Source organism: Pseudoliparis swirei, chromosome 9 (assembly GCF_029220125.1).
Source record: "Pseudoliparis swirei isolate HS2019 ecotype Mariana Trench chromosome 9, NWPU_hadal_v1, whole genome shotgun sequence".
In the NCBI taxonomy this organism is placed as follows: Eukaryota; Metazoa; Chordata; class Actinopteri; order Perciformes; family Liparidae; genus Pseudoliparis; species Pseudoliparis swirei.
This window is the reverse complement of record NC_079396.1, coordinates 6,577,646-6,592,468: the sequence shown is the minus strand read 5'-3', so window position 1 is coordinate 6,592,468 and position 14,823 is coordinate 6,577,646. Positions and strand designations below refer to the sequence as shown.

Sequence of the window (14,823 nt, the reverse complement as noted above, 5' to 3'; positions counted from 1 at the left end):
CGATGATGACGATCCCCTCTGGCATACTGGTGTATTGGAGGTTTGATATTCAAGTTTGTGTCATACACTTCATTCCTCGTCTGGCATCGAGCTACATTGTGCAACTTTTGGGTGGAGCTCACATGGAGGGATTCATCCCATACAGTAAACATCTTTTCTCACTTATCCGAATGTCATTATTCTCTCTTCTTCTCTTGTGGAGTGGATTACTTCCATCCTTAAACTCTCACACCATCTAAATTCAGTTTTTCCGAAGCTTCTTTGTTTGTTTGCCATCTTCATTTTGAATCGCAGATTCCTCTTCCTCGTTGTGGATGTGTGTCATTGAGCTAAAACACAAGACTAGACAGCAGGGAGATGAACACAATAAACAGAATAAACACTGCACAGTGGCTTATTTTTAGTTTGATATGAAGACTTACATTTGTCTTTTCCAGAGACAGTATAGCTGGCCTCTTTCTTTGACTTTATTCTCTCCTGAAAGATGTGTTTTGTAGCTTTATTGTGAGTCTTTTCCTTCCTTTATCACATTTGTTTTAAATCAACTTCCAGGCATGTAAAGCATGCATCCATATGATGTTTAGGCATTTCAGCCTTATTAGTTTATCACTGTTTATCCTTTTTGACATCGCAGCCCAGAGCAGACTTCTCCAGTGTTCATCCCGGTCGTGTTTACAGTGAAGACTTGTGTTGCAAACTTTTGACAGGAATCCTCGCATTCCCCCATCAGCCCCTGTTTTTCTTTTTATGTCATCCATCTGTGCCGGCACCTGTCTGGAGAGGCTCGGCCCTGCAGAGCGGGGGAGGCTCGGAGGGCGGCGAGAGATACAGGAGGGCGGGAGGAGGGCGCTGCCGGAGGGAGTAAGCAATAATCGGAACTAAGAGAGGGAGCAGGAGCGACCAATATTTGGGCTGAGGGCTGGTTTGATAAGAGAAGGTCTGTGCTTCACTCTCTCTTGTGCGATGGCTGAGGGGTGGCTGCAGGCGACTATTCTGCCGTATCGGATCGGCTTCAGACTCTTCGGGACTTCCGGACTGGAGGACTAGGGAGAGGGCGGCAGCGTTATTAAGAAGAGGGGGGAGAAGAGTGACCATGGTGGTGGTGTGGGTGTCGGACCGTGACCGCAATTTGGGTGAGGGGTGGTGGGTAGCCGACTGTTGCCCGTAGAGATGCGCCCGTACCGCCATTGCTTTACGTCCCGTGCCCGTGGTCGCTGCGCCGCCGCCGCGCGCCATTCATCCGCTGTGGCCATCTGCTGCACCCATCCATCTGCTCTGCTGCTCTGTCACTCATATCACTGGTGCATTTAACCATGTGCTGGTGACACCATCCACACCACATTGGAAATTAACCTGCCATACATCCATCAAACATCCAACTTGCTACATAAAACAATAAACACTGGATGGCAACAATGATGACAGCGCCACTGCCCTTGCCCTCGGCACCCTCTCCAGGTGCACTGGTCCTGCCTGGTCTGATGCAGGTGCTGGTATTGACCTGGTCCAGGTGAAGGAGGTGAGGGTGAGGTCAGGACTGTGTGGAGGTGGTCTCTGCTGGAGGCCGGGTGGGGACTGACTGTGTGACGTTGTGGACTGGGATGTGGGGTGTGGAACCGACTGGATCAGACATGGACATGGATCATCATGAACCCACGAACACACCATCCCATCATCACACCTGCTTCCCAACACGCCAACAACAAGCCCTGACCAAGCGGGGACCTGAAGGGACCCCTGGATCACCAGGGACCTGAAGTTGCTTGAGGCCTGAGCGTGAGCTGAAGTGAAAACCAAGGATGAGCTGAGAACAGGCAGAGCAGGGAGGAGGCAAGGGAGCTGGGAGGAAGGCCAGAGCCAAACACAAGGAGGTGTGGTCTCTGGTGAGCAGATAACTGATGAGCAGATAACTGAGAGGAAGAGGGGAGGGAGGGGCTGGTGGGAGGAGGACACTGTTTTTTTCAATAGTTTGTTTTTGAGCCCTCCCGTTCACCTCCTTTTTCCCACACACCTCCCCTCACAGCCCTCCTCCCCCTGCCCCCCCCTGCTCCCCTGCACATCCACCGCCCCTCAATAACAATGGCTCCTCTACCTCCCCCTCTGTGAGACACAGGCCAGTGAGAAGACAGCTGGAGAAACTACACCAGCGCAGAGCTGACACTGATGGCATCAGCCCCCTACAGGTCAGCTGTCCGCTGTGCCACTGTCCTGTCACCTGCCAACCCAGCCCCCTCAGCCTGGTCCCAGGGAAGTGCTGGGAAAGTGCCTGTGCTGAAGGCGTCCTGCCTGGTCCCTATCCCAAATCTGGCACCATGACTGCCCTCACCTCCCATGTGATGCCCTCACCTGCTGCTGAGGCTGGGTGCGCTGGAGGCTGGTGAAGGCCCTGGTGGAAGCGCTGGTGACTCCTCGTTGACCTCATCAGTGCCTCTCATGGGAGGTGGGGCAGCGCCATCATCTACCTGCTGCAACGAGCCTGAACGTACCTGAACCGGTGTCTGTGTCACGGTCATTTCTTTGACTTCTCCAGAGCCTTCAGTGCCACCACACCATCCCTGGTGCATTTAACACCATCCAGAGCTTGGTGGTGACGCCCCTCTGGGGTCACTCTGGATCACTGACTACACCACAGGGCATCACTGTCAGAATTGTGTGGGTTCGTCCTGTGGCTCGTGATGTTGGAGTGTTACAGGAACTGTTCTCTCTCTCTCCTTCCTTCCCCTTCCTCTTCACCCTACAGTAGTGACTTCCCAGTACATGCCATCTGCAGTACTCTGATGATTCTGCGGTGGTGAGTCTGCAGGGGGGGAGGAGACAGGGGGGACAGTGGGAGATTACTTTGTAGTGGGTGTAAATGAGCCCACAGAGAACCACGTACGGCTGAAGAGAGATGGTGGTGGACTCATGGTGGTGGACTTCACAGCTCCTACACCTCTATGAGTGTCTCTGAGTGAGGTGGGAGTGGAGTGGATGGTGAGGAGTCCTGGGAGGCGTCTCCCGAAGGCGCCGACTGAACTGGAATACAACATCAACGCTGAAAGAGGGACTGAAAGCTCTTTTCCTCCTGAAAACTGAGAAAGTCAACGTGCAGCAAGATGCAGAGTTGTTCTACTGGTCGGTTGTGGCCAGTGCTTGTGTGCTCGCTTGTCTTTGCCATTGTCGCGCCGGGAGCAGACACGGGCGGTGACACCAGCCTGGTGAACAAACTGGTTATAGGAAGGCTGCCTCCGGAGCTGGCTGACTGGGTGGGGGTGGTGGGAGGGGGAAGAGAGAGTGGTGGTGTCCATATTGGACAACCGGGACAACCTCACCACCTCACAGGGACAGAGGAGTACTTTCTCCAGATCGCCTCCAGCGCTCTCCCGCTCCGCTGAGACACACAAGGAGACATTCTGCCGCCGGCGATGCTCTATGACAACAGTTCACCTCTTGCCAGATCACAGATCCCTAACCTTTATATATTTTGTGTTTTGGTTTTTTTATTCTTGTGTTGCTGCTACTGAACATTAAATTTCCCCCTTGATTATAAGTATATATCTATCTATCTATCTATCTGTTCCCAACTTTCTCCATTCCTGTGTTGCCCCCCCCCCCCCCTCATCTCCGACTCCCCGCCTCTCGGCTATATCTTACTTCTTTTCTGTTCTTCTTTTCTTAAAGGAGTATGCGAGAAGCGCAATCACAGAGACTCCAAGCTTTTCCACACAAGCATCCAAATATATACTTGTGGTTGTTTTTTTCTCTCTCCCCCCCCCCCCCCCTTCCCCCGCTTGTTTATTTTGGGTTTTCTTGAGGGACGACATATCTGCGGGCAAAAATGTTTTTTTTTAAACGACCCGAAGCGGGTGCTTTCCCTCTGGGGATCATGGCGGCGCGGAGATAAAAATAGGAAAGTCTTTTTTGGGGAAAACTGGAATTTTGTGATCGGCCTCCCGAGGCTCCCGCTCGCTCCAAACTGGGATGGGACGGGCGAGCTCATCGCTCATTTATTCCCTGTTTCCATTCCGCAGAGCATGTGAAAACAACAATTTGGGTTTTGTTTGAGACATAACAGAAAAGTACCACAGGCAGTCGTTAATTAGCAACAAAGCATCACATAATTACTTTATTATTACTAAACCCCATTTTTCCCCCTGCAGATTAAACAAATCCTTTCCTGTCTCCTCCTCCACTTATCTCTTCTTCTTTCTGCCCCTGTATGTAAATCTACAATTGAACTCGATGGCTGCCGCTGTAGGATGTGTGTGTGGGTTGGGAGGAATTCTGGGATAGGAAAAGAATCCTCCTCCGCTCTGACTTCTTGGTTTGACCTGTGTTTAACACGCCGTCTGCTACGGCAATCGACTACGCCGTCTACCGCCGCCACCGCATTCATGCAAGCGGTTCCTGTGCAGGGTGGGCGACCTGCTCAGATTGCATCAAGTTGGATGGTGGGCGAGCAAAATGTTGTGTTTACCCGGGTCTTTGCTGCAGCTTAGGAAGTATTTATAATGTCTCCCTTGGCTGACATTGACTTCATCCATCAACTGTCATTATACAGCGGAGGCTCTCCCCCTGCAGAACCTTTTGACCCCTCGATCGCTCTTTCTTCGCAGAAGGAGTGAGGGAGCTTCTCTTGCACTGAGCTGTCAACAGAAACGATTTTCATCAGACTTTTCCAAGTTATTCTGCATTTGGTCAAATTTAACACGGAATATTATGCAATTATTCTACATACAAATGATCACATCACAAATGACAAGTCCCTGATCTTATTTGCCTTTAGTTCATGTGTTCACCTTCTTGGTATTTGTCTAACAGGAGCATCCATAACTCTTTATGTTGTGCTTTGTGCATGCACGGCTTCAGAAATACACGTGCACGATGAATTATGGCCTTACAGTATCAGGCAGCTCGAAGACGGAAGAGGTTCACTGACTTAAAAACATTTCAAAATAAGTATCTACTCATTTTTTATATTATGCTCTACTGGTCACGATCAACATTGTTGTATCATTTCTTCTGTGGTTCTAGAGGACGTTTCCATTCAAACAACACCCCCAAACAATCTCAGGTATAGGTATTAGGGCTAGACGAGGCCATATTGAATATTAGTAATACTTCTTTAAAACAAGTTAAATGGTCATAATAAATATATGGTGTGTGTGTGTGTGTGTGTGTGTGTGTGTGTGCGTGTTGGTTTACAACACATGGTGAGGACCACTCACCATTTACTGCCCACGGTCTCACTTTTAGAGATGCCTATTTTCGAGTCGCCGAAAGTGAACAAGTGAAGCGTGAAGATGAAGCGGCCGTTTCCCGTCACGGTGATCATTTCCCGTTTTCATTCAGCCGGACAACGGGAGAAGTGTGCCGCGGTTATGACGGTTTGAATACAAACCGTTTCAATGTGCAAACGCCAGGGAGGTAACTTCATCAGCGCCGTCACGTCCACGTCAGCACCGGCCACGGCTTCCCCCACCCAGCCGGTCCCTTGGCTGCTGCAGGCGGGCCGAGCGAAGCTGCTGTCCCCGTGACTAATGAGACAAACGCAAGTACAAACAAGTCAATGCACATTCCCCAGCGTTAAGACCACTCACCAGGGTTTTCCCGGGGAGATCCATATTCCCAACACGGTCTGAAATCTGTTTGATGTACAAGGCAGTTGTGTGGAGGCTTGTGGAGGTGATTGGAACCAGAATCCGGGAGAACATGGACTCAAACCCCCGAGAATGAAGACCCGGAGTGCACGAACAAGACTTTGCATGGCATCACGAGAGCGTAATCAGCCCAATGTGGGGAAGAAAGGACGGACGATTGAAGACAAAGTATTATGCTGAGAGTGGAAGATGCAGATCGTATGTTATAGTTTTAAATGATTTAACCCCAACAAATATTGTGTTGCTTCAGCGCACCAAAATGGCAGAAGCTCATTCGAAGAGACACGTTTGGAAAGACAAACTACTACTAATAAAAAGCATTACACAGAGCGGTCCGGAGAGTCCACCACCACGTGAACGAAGCCGGGGTCTTTCACTGGAGGGGCTGCATGAACAGATTGCAGGCAGGTGTTGGAGATGAGCCCAGGGTTAGGTTGATGGAAGCCACACCCCCACACACACACACACACACACACACCAGGGTCACAGGGTCACGGCAGAGCCGTGACAGATGATGATGACACATTAACAGGAATCGCTCCAAGACTTGGGAAAGAGTGAGATGAGAAGATGGATGTACGCTTTCATATGTTTGTCCAATATAACTAGCGGGTTAGCTTACATTTTCTTTATAGACTGGAAACAGGTGAGAACAGCGAGCCCGTCTAAATACTCAGTGTTCAGGCCCACTTGTTTGCCGTCTATATGCTAGAATAAGCTAACCGGGCTCCAGACACCGATGTCGGCTCAACAGAACATTCGTTAGTCCGTCTCCAAATGTATGCAAACAAATATAACAAGAGAAGCAAAGGTGTAAAACAGCAGAGTGAATGATGAATGAATTGTGGCATGTCCAATCACTGGATTATTCATTCAGCTGTTTTCACTATCCATAATTGAGTGGAGAGCATTCTTGGATTGCTTTTCTTTTCTTTTGCAGGTCAGGAGAAGGAGAAGGTCTCTGGCCTTCGACCTGGGGGTTGAAAAGCGTCTGTGAGTGTTTTAGTTCGGACTACTGCCGGACAGGTTTTGGTATTTTTTGAGGATGCTTATCTTCCAATTAGGATTCACCTTTTCAATATTTATCCTCACCGAGTGGCAGATGCACACAAACTGCATTCTTTTTCTACGAGTTTGTTATCAATCTGACTGCATCACCTTTTTCTTTTTTAGAGGCAACGACTGGACCAGATGTGACTTCGGGCTCCGCCGCTCTGAACTGGTCTGAAACTACTCAAGTGAGTCCTGGTCTAGAGGACTTTAATTCTTTGTGCAGCCGCAGAGTCAAGGTCCCCCCCCCCCCCCCCCCCCCCATCAAAGAGGAAATGACTTCACGAGACTCAGAGGCCTCAGCAGTGCCTGGGGGAGGGCTGGTATGCGACGCGCGCGGCACACACTCACACACACACACACACACACAAACCTGTGCATTAATGCCGCCACACACAAATGCACAATTGCGAGACACAAAGCAAACACAAAACTGCAGACACACACACACACGTATAGGTACTTAAAAATACACAGTCCGGACTGTCAGGGTGCTGAGCGCTTTATTTATTTTTGCTCGCCTGTGTGAGTTAAAAATGGAATGTTTCAGCTACATAAAACATTTTCTGTTTTGACGACTCCCTCGCTGAGCTGTTCCCTCCGCTGAATTGTCCCAGAGCACCACGTCATGCCACACAGAGAAAGTGTGTGTGTGTGTTGGTTGCTACAAAAACAGTGTACATTGACTCATGGGACAGGCTCTCATTTACTTTTAGGAAGATGCATTTAAGGTAGTATTTTGTAATATATTTTTTTATTTTGTCCAACCAGAGGTCAGGAGTCAGGACCCACAAGTGCACAGCGGGTCCAGGTCCCACCGTCCCGCTGTGCGCTCAAGTGTCTCTTTTGAGCCACTTCTGAGATGCATCAGCCCCCTGTTGTGGACCGGTGACGGACCAGAACCAGCAATCTGAACACAACACAGTTCTAGCGGCGATAACCGTCGCACCAACTTATCTCGCCACAAGGTCCCTTTGGTGGCTGCTGTGGAGCGTTGAGATCTTCGTCACGCGATCTTCGTCACATCCTCGTCAGCAGATATTGAGAGCTGTTCCAGGTTGACCCAGGAGCAGTTGAGCGCCGGTCCCGGAGCTTCCGATCGTTTTCAACGATCTTCACAAGCGGGAGAAGTCCGGTTGTCAGGCGAACATGGAACACGGTTCTGAGATAAGAGAGTTCCCGGCACGCCGTTGCACCAAAAGACGTCACCCCTCTCGCTCTCCGCAGCATGCAAACCTCCTTCGTATTTCCTCCATATTGTAATCATTCCATAGCTATGATTAAAACATGGATAATCATCTAGTGGCAGGAATCCCAGAAACAGATATTTAACCATGTGATTTATTTTGGACAAATCCCTCACAAGTTCTTCAGACATTGTGCTGACAACCCAAAGAAAACACAGACTCCTGCAGAGCGAAGAATACTCTCCACAAAGTATACGATCAGACACACACACACACACACACACACACACTCCCAGTGCCTTTGAACCCATGCACCAACATGTAGGCGTACTCAATGTAGAGTGTGTGCTGCCGACTGCTCTCATTACATGAAAACACACTCCAATGCAACATTTTATTTTCTCTTTCCGTCCCTCGACACATTTGTCTTTCTCACCCACAACTCTTCTCTTTGTGTACACACACACACACACACACACACACACACGCAGACACAAACTCCCTCTTCCCTTTCCCTCCCTTGTCTGTAATCCTTGCAGCTGTTGCTCTTACTCACACTGCTGCCAACTCCAGCCCAAACGTGTGTGCGTGTGTGTGTGCGTGTGCGTGTGCGTGTGTGTGAGTGTGAGTGTGAGAGACAGAATTACAGAAAAAGCTTGATTCTCAATGAAGGAGGTGGGACAGAAAGAGCGAGGGGGAGAGATGCGAGGTTGGGGAGATGGAGAGGAGGAATCAAAAATCCCCCTCCAGTTCTCCCCCCCTGAGAGAGCCTCCGTCTTCCCCTTTTTTCCCCCTTCTTTCCAGATCCCATTGTGTTCCCTCCTCACCTCCTTCCTCCGCCCGTCCATCTCCACATCCTCGGCAAATGCGGGCTCTGGTATTCGGATATCACAAATCCATCAGCCACATCTGGCTCCGTCGCCAGTGTCGGGCGGAGAGCTTGGCTGCGTGCAAATAATAGCTAAATATATAACGGGGGTATTACATCTCCCAGGACGGCTGTGGCTTGGATGGAGCTCTTTTTTTGTGCTCCTAAGTGAACAGTACGTTTCCAAATGAGGATACAGTACCACAGGAAATCTCGTGTGTTTTGCTCTCGTTTCCATTTTTTTCCGTCTCTTTTCTCTTCTCCACCGGTTGTTTTTGTTAAAAAGAAAAAATAGAATACCCCACTAACTATCTGTTTGTATTCAGTGTTGGCCTGGTCGAGTGTTTGGAAAGTGCTGCTGTTCACAGTCTCCAGTACTACCTTTCTTGGCCGTGTCTTTTTTTCGCTCGGTCCGACAGTTTCTCTCTCACGCTTTATGTTTGCAACAATACCAATGGAGGAGAGCCGGTCTGAATATGTGCGCCATCATCCCCATGTGTCAATAGAATCAGTTCTCCGGGCGTGATCTCGCATGGTGTCTTCACCACCTCTGATACATGTCGGGCTCGTCATAGTTTTTAGGGTGTATAAAGGAAGAACAAAAGGTTACCGAGCTTGTAGAACTCTCTGTGTCGGTGAGAATCACCCGACAGGTGCCAGGACTGAGCTGCCATGTGACCCCGCGACCCATTTTTGTCACAAGTTTAGCTCCACGCCTTCCTTTTTGTAATAGTTGTTTTCATCCTGTCACACCATCTCGTCAATCCAACTCCCCTCACCTGCCTCTGATCACTCCCTCGTTAGTCCCTCATTCCCTTCACCTGGTCCTCACGCCCTTCTCACCTGCAGCCCATCCCCTCATTAGTCCCTCACTATTTAGCTCCCTCACTTCCACTTGTCCTCTGCTAGATTGTCTTGTGTTTTCGTGCCAAGTTCTCCAGCGTTATTAGAGTATATTCCTGACCTGCCTGCCCTGACCTCTGATTCTCTGCCCCGCCCCTTTTTGGACTTGTTTGCTTCTTCGACTGATCTCCTGGTTTTGACCCAGCCTGTTTCCAACCAAAGACAGTATTTTTTATTACTCCTGTCTGAGTCGTGCTTTTGGGTCTACTCTAATAGCGCCGTGACAATTTTAATGACATGTCACATCCAAACGACTAAATTCAGACATGTACAGCATACCGTAGACAACACACACACACACACGCAGAGCAGTGTGGTTAAATTACAACTCGGTTACCAACGTGTAAAATATTGGTGTCACACATACACTTAAATGTTAAATTCTCCTCTTGGTGATTTCATCAATGTATAAATAATCTGCTATTATATGTCCTAAACAGGTCATTGGTGACCTCATCGTGTTATTTATGTATTATTCATGCATATGTGATGAAAAGAGCAAATAAAAAGCTTCCTGTTGTTTTTTAAAATGTAATTTAATCCACTCCTGTTCATCTCGATCTTTGTTCTCGACGGAGAACATTTTGTTGTTTGGCTCATTCAGTTATTTCCAACACTGTGGCTCGTTATAAACAGTTCCAAAGTGCTGGACGGAATGAACTGTCTTGTGTACATCACTGGCAGCCTCGTGTACACACTGCTGTGTGTGAGGAAGCCTGCAGACTTTATTTACATTCAAGTCGGGCCGCAGTGACACACTGAAGGCTGCGCACTCCTAATGATGCGCTTCAGATGGGTTCTTATCGGACTGGTCATCATGCTGTTACACCCCGACTGGCAAATCCGGGTTTTTGATTATGTTTCCCAAGAGACGACCTTTTCGTGGAAGGCAGCTTTGTTGCCACAGCGACCGCGCCCTATGGGACACATCCCCTGCTTCGTAACACACACCGTCAGTCACGCAGCCGCTGCTACAGCAGCTAAACATTCTCAATGACCTCATATGTGCTACAGGTCCACGGTCGGGAGTGTGTGTGTGTGTGTGTGTGTGTGCCCTATGTAGTTCACTAGCAGTGAAGAAAAAGACATGACCCGTGTTGGAAGGCTGCTGCTTGAGAGGCCAGAACCACACCACTTAACCTCTGCATCACACACACACGCACGCACAGACACACACACACGCACACACATCCTCACCACAACCATTCACTGTAAAATCCTCCAACATATGGATGCTATAAATTCAAACAGACCTATAAATTCGCACTTGTATTCAGTAGAAATGCTCTGACTCCTTTGGGTTTAATGCTTTTCAAAAAATATTTGTTTTATGGAAGTTAAAAACATAATTCATCCCTGAAAGACAGCTGGTATGTTAAATTGACCGAGATATTGACGAGCTGTATTTTCAGACACTGGAAGGGGGAGGAGGGGTGGGGTTGGGGGTTGGGGGGCGGGGTGCGGCTCTGTTACATTTCTGAGAGTTTTTTTGCGCTGGCGTTTCCTCGAAGAGGAAGAAAAAGAAGCTTGTGAAATGTTTATCTTTATGAACGATCACTTCCCTGACGTGTCATTCTTTACTAACAACAGCAATAATGAACTGTGTGCTGAAGTAATACCGAAAGCTCAGTTGACAAGTGTTCGTTAAGAAAATATCACAAGTGCCGACATAAAACTTTAATTAAAAGATGTTAAAAAACTCAAAACAATTCACTCAGCCAAAGACGTTCAAAGGCCCTTGCTTCATTAATTATGCAACCTTTCAGCAACTACAAATTCAATTCAATTAAATTCAGTTTATTTTGTATTGCCCAATGTCAAAAATTACAAATTTGCCTCTGGGCTTTACAATCTGTACACATAGACATCCCTGACCTTTGACCTCACATCGGATCAGGAACAACTCCCAAGAAATAGAAAAAAACCTTTCGAGGGGAAAATAATGAAAATAATAATAATAATAGTACTTTTCGAGACACTCAAAGACACGTGATGGATATGAAAAAACAAAAAATAATGTGTGTTTGGGTAGCCAGTGAGTGAGTGCTGGGAAGCCGGGGAGTATTGCATGTCGTCTAACACTAACATTCTTGAAGTAGGTCAAGTGGAGACGTGATTCCCAGTCTTTTCCATAAACCCACTGATGTAACGTTGACCCACAGAACAGCAGCAGCTGCTGGGATCAGGGGTCTGGACCCCATCTCATCTTCTCCTTCCTCCTCCTGCCTGCTCCTCCTCATTGTCCTCCTGCTCCTTTCCTTTCGGTCGCTTTTACTCCTATAAGTTCACCCGCGTTGTTACATCATTCTTTGTCAGTATTGCTGACATCATGGCCGTAACCGAAAAGTTGCTCAATCTTAAACCATAACCACAGCTGTTTATTTGTCTAAACTGGACCTGCAGAGTTACCCTGCAAGCCAACGTGGATGTGTTTGGCTTCTCGGTTTCACTCGTGCACAGTGTGTTATTAGACTGGACTGACGTTATTGCCTTTAAAGGTCCAACTTAACAGAACTGGGCCACAGTGTTTACATCTGGGTTTCATTGCGGTGGCTCAGTAGAGGAAGCCCCTCGATGGATCGAGTCGAAGCTGTTCCACGTGACAATACCAGCAGTGGGCGCTCTGACTGGCTTTTTTTCACCTCATATTCTCCAGGTCTGCCCAGTAAAGTGTCTTAAAATCACCATTTCTTTATTTCTAGCATTATCTGCTGTAACCCTGCAACACTGCTGCTCCAGTTACACTTCTTCCTAACATACAGAGATTAGAAGTCAAAGGAAACTAAACAGGATTTTCACAACAGGAAGTGATTTCTTATTTCCTTCTTAGACTCTGATATTTTTTCCAGTCATCTTTTTTAATTCATGAGATAGAAGTCGGCTGTACGGCTGTGTATTGACTAGTTCTGTCACCTCACAGCAAGAGGGGTTCGGATCCCGGTCCGGGCAGTCCTTCTTTGTGGAGTTTGCATGTTCTGAGTGGGTTCCATCCGGGTTCTCCGGGTTCCTCCCACAGTCCAAAGACATGCTCAGGTTAATTGGACTCTAAATGGCCTGTAGGGGACCACACCCTGCCTTCGCCCAATGTCATCTGGGATCGGCCCCGCAACCCTGAAGAGGATAAGTGGTTTGGATATGGAATGGAGATGGAAGTCTGGACTTCAGACTTCATTTGCCTTCAATTAATCAAACTTGACCCCTAGTCTAGATTTGTCGTGTTGGGCCAGCTATAACCAAATGTGCCACATTTGATCTGACTTTTTCCCACACTAGTTACCTTCGCATTGAAAATGCGGAAGGTTATGTTTTGATCGCCGTGTATTTATTTATTTATTTGTATGCGTGTTCCTCGCATAACAAAACAAGTTTTAAACCGAATCGCGTGAAATTTGGTGGGATGATTGGTTATTATCCGGGGACCATTTGATTCGATTTTGGGATCTATCGGATCAAAGGTCAAGGTCAAGGTCATGAAAAGGTCAAACTCTTCTTGAATCGCATGAAATTTGGTGGGATGATTGGTTATTATCCGGGGACCATTTGATTAGATTTTGGGATCAATCGGGTCAAAGGTCAAGGTCATGGAAAGGTCAACATCTTCTTTTTACCATAGCACGGTCAATTTGTATCCAATTGGCATGCAACTAATGTAAAAATGTTCATAATTCAATGCCCAATCTTGTGATATGCGAAGGTATGCGCTCTACCGAGTGCCCATTCTAGTTTACACCTGTTGTTGAAAGGTTCTGAGAAAGGCCCACAGTTTTCTCCAGAAGTGGCATTTACACATGACTGACTAATATAGCTAGTCATACACAAATATCTTCACCTGCGCGTGAACATACACGTCTTACTGTAATCTGATTCGATTGACTGGAATCTCATAATAAACATGTCGTGAATGGCAGCTAAACTGTGACATACACTACCGTTCAAAAGTTTGGGGTTACTTAGAAATGTCTTTATTTTTCAAAGAAAAGCACTGTTTTTTCAATAAAGATAACATGAATCAAAAATACACACTATACATTGTTAATGTGGTAAATGACTATTCTAGGTGGAAACGTCTGGTTTCTAATGAAATATCTCCATCTCCATCAACTATCACTCCAGTGTTCTAATGGTACATTGTGTTTGCTAATCGCCTTAGAAGACTAATATCTGATTAGAAAACCCTTGTGCAATTATGTTAGCACAGCTGAAAACAGTGATGCTGGTGATATAAGCTATACAACTGGCCTTCCTTTGAGCTTGAAGTTTGAAGAACAAAATTAATACTTCAAATATTAATAATTATTTCTAACCTTGTCAATGTCTTGACTATATTTTCTATTCAATTTTCAATTCATTTGATAAATAAAAGTGAGTTTTCATGGAAGACACGAAATTGTCTGGATGACCCCAAACTTTTGAACGGTAGTGTAAATGATCAGACGTTCCTGGAAAAGGTCTTTACATGGAGTTGATTTTCTCCAAAAAGTAAAATGATTGGTAAGTTTACTTTTAGAATCGAGGTACGAAGATGATAAAGAGGCGGAGTCGCCCCCTCTATTGGACGTATTCTGTAAAAGTCATGTCATGTATTTGGAAGTCTTATACTTCCACAGTTTTAAGACTTTCTTGACGTGCAAAATAATATTTTAAAATTAACACACGTGTGTGTAATTCATGACTGAATTCAAACAGGGTCATAAAGTTATTTATCCCTCGCCGTTGACTAATTATTGTGTGAGGGGTGAGTGTCGTGATTGACCAGCCGGTCCGTTGTGTGTGAACTGAGCGCTCAGGCCTCCGTCTCGTGTTCAGCCTCCTGACAGCAGGACGGGTCACTGACACTCCGCAGACAAAGGCTGGTAACCACAACACAGGAGGGAGGTGGAACAACACAAGACACTCACTCACTCACTCACTCACTTACTCACTCATCACAGTGTATAAGCTTCACACCCACATCTGGAAACATCTCTGTGTGTGTGTGTGTGTGTGTGTGCGTGCGTGTGTGTGACAGAGACGGCGACAGTGAATGAACAGGAGTTTAGTCAGAGCGGATGACAGAAAAGGTGTGTGTGTGTGTGTGTGTGCGTGTGCGTGTGGTTGGTTGATGTCAGAAAATCAATGTTGCTGGTTTGATTTCTAGTATTGACGTTGCAAACGGCAAATAAGGACACTTGACCAC

At 47.1% G+C, this 14,823-nt stretch overlaps 1 protein-coding gene across 1 annotated transcript in view; it reads left to right on the top strand.

The window, feature by feature from the left end:
* The first annotated feature begins 6,845 nt into the window (after positions 1–6,845).
* hdac7a (histone deacetylase 7a) overlaps positions 6,846–14,823 on the top strand; it is a 74,315-nt gene continuing 66,337 nt past the window's right edge. Inside the window, exon 1 of the mRNA XM_056423633.1 lies at positions 6,846–6,877. The gene's annotated coding sequence lies outside the window, so the exon portion shown is untranslated. The remainder of the gene's footprint in view (positions 6,878–14,823) is intronic.